Here is a 2,622-nt window from a genome sequence, read left to right on the forward strand (position 1 = left end):
TTTAGTTTAGGTTTTTCTTCAAGCAGTCTCGAGAGTTCCCTCCTAACAAAAAGTTTATTAATCTTCCTCTTCTTATTTTTCTCTGGTTCACTTTCAGCTAATTGTTCATTTTCCTCTGTTGTTTGTATATCAGATTGAACCAGTTGTTTTCTCATTCTATTTGAAATTAGTCCCATAGGTATGTGAATATTTTTAAGAAAATCATAAAATATTTCATGTCCACTTGGTAGTTGTTTGCATCCATAAGGAATGACAACATCCCGCAATAAGTCAACAATATGAGAGTTTGGTACAGTTTCGTTGTTGATCTTAACTTTTCCATGTTTGTTCCAACTTATTGTAGACTGACTCTGAAGAAATTGCAATAGTGTTTTTGCCTTTTCTCTGTATTTCACTGGTATGGTTAACTCGATCAAAGTGTTCAAATCATCTGAACTTTTTTTTTTCTGTTTTAATATCCTCCTGGGGTGAAATTTCTTCCTTAGCACTAGTTTGTTTATCGCTTTCAGTGTTTTCTGTTCGTATTATACTTTCATATCTATGTTTTGGCAGAAGAATCATTTCTTTCGTCATTTTGAAATTGTATCAAGTATTGGTTTTACAATGATAGAAATAATGTTACGATATTTGAGTAACAATTTTTTTCTTTGAATACGTGTTGTCTCTCTATCTGTTATTTTCCGAATAATGTTTTTATATCTCATGAGTTTCTTTTTATCTGATTGACTAAGCGGAAATACCCCACATAACACATTTAAAAAACATTCAACTAAAAGTTGAAATTGTTTATCGTTCATGGTCTTCAACAATGCAATTTTCTGTTCTTCCTCACATGAAATTAAAAGTGATAAAAAATGTACATGGGCTAAAACTTGTTTACTCATTTCGGAACAAAAATTACTGGATCTTCTCCTTTGAAAATTTTTGTTCTCAATAAATATTTTTTATCTGTGTGTGTTGACAAATCAATAATAATATATCCATATATTAAAGAAACTGCCTTTTCATAAGCTGACATGAAATAGTCTAATTGACCTGGGAGAATCTGTCTTCCTAATACTGATAACTGGTGTTTGTCACGTTGGTTTTTAAGACAGATTATGTATGTCGCATTTAACGAAATAGTACGAATGCATTTTCCAGGAGGGAAAAGATTTTGCATCAAAAACAAAACTGATATGTTACAATGATGAGATTTAACGGTAAAAAGATTTAAAACATCACTAGAGTTTGCAGCTTGACACAATAAATCATCAAGACAAAGAATCATATGTTCTTTATTTTCTGACCATTTATCAATTTCCTCACTAGTTGGTAAACCTTCGTGAAGGGTTATGTTTTCAATTTTCCTCTCCATCTCTGAAAACAAATCCTGATATGCAGAGTAGCAATAAATGGTTTTCTTTGGTGTTTTTGTAAATAGGTATTCAGATTGAGCTAGTATTTTATATGTAAGCATGGTTTTTCCTGACTGAGTAGGTCCAACTATTTGTATACAACACGGTGACTGAAATGGTAAAAGCACTTTCTCCTGGTCTTCACACATTTTTTTGTTTGTTTGTTTGTTGTCTACACCTTAATTGTCTTATGTCGTTGTGTTTATTTTTCAAGATATGTGTTTGTTTTATACACTGATGTTTCTAATTATTTTGGTTTATTTTATTTGACAAGTAAATATACCACCAGAGAGTGAAACAAGAATCAAAATACATCACCATCAAGAAAAAAAAGAAACAATATACATAACCAGAAAAAAGAAATTAAGTACACAATAAAATGCAACCAATGAAGTAAAATACGGAAGCAACCCAATGAAAAAGCAGATATCAACGAACGATTCCGGAAATGATCGGAAATTACTTTACATTCGGAAATAAACGAATGTTTCCGACTACTACCGGAAATAATTATACATTCGGAAATAAACGAATGTTTCCGAATACTACCGGAAATATATATACATACGGAAATATACGAATGAATACGAAAACTTATGAAATGATATAACATTTTGTATCTTTACCAGAAAATAAATACACAACGAAAAATTCCACATCAATATAAATTTATTCAATGAAATATACATATATTTACACAAAATACAATATTACTGTGTGAAACGTCCTTCAAGTTTTAATTTCCTTTCCATTAAATTATAAACACTCACTTTCATTTTTTCTGATCGAAGCGTGTCCATGAACAAAACATGAAGAATGAAAAAGTTTAAAACGACACTATTTTCCAAGGTCAATGTTCTCACATTTTCTCTGTATTTTCCTAGTATGTGACTGTATTTAAACTCACAGAACGCCTGATCAAAATGTTTTTCGAGTTTATCTAGTTCACTATCCATCAAACATTCGTGTCTATGTTGTGATCCATGTTCCACTTTGCATCCCTGACAAAACTTCTTTGATAATTGTTGCACCATTTCATCCAATAATTCAGCAAAAGAAAACAGTAATATAGTTGAAAGCAGTCTTTTTTCCATACCAACTTTAATTGCCACCATTGTACTATCAGTGTTCGTCTATAAATGAATGGAGAAATAAGATGCTGTCCTTTAGATAACACAGTTTCGTCCAATTTTCTTTAGTGATCAGAATCTTTTTCCCTTTAACA

This window comes from Mytilus edulis, chromosome 5, assembly GCF_963676685.1.
Source record: "Mytilus edulis chromosome 5, xbMytEdul2.2, whole genome shotgun sequence".
Taxonomy (NCBI): domain Eukaryota; kingdom Metazoa; phylum Mollusca; class Bivalvia; order Mytilida; family Mytilidae; genus Mytilus; species Mytilus edulis.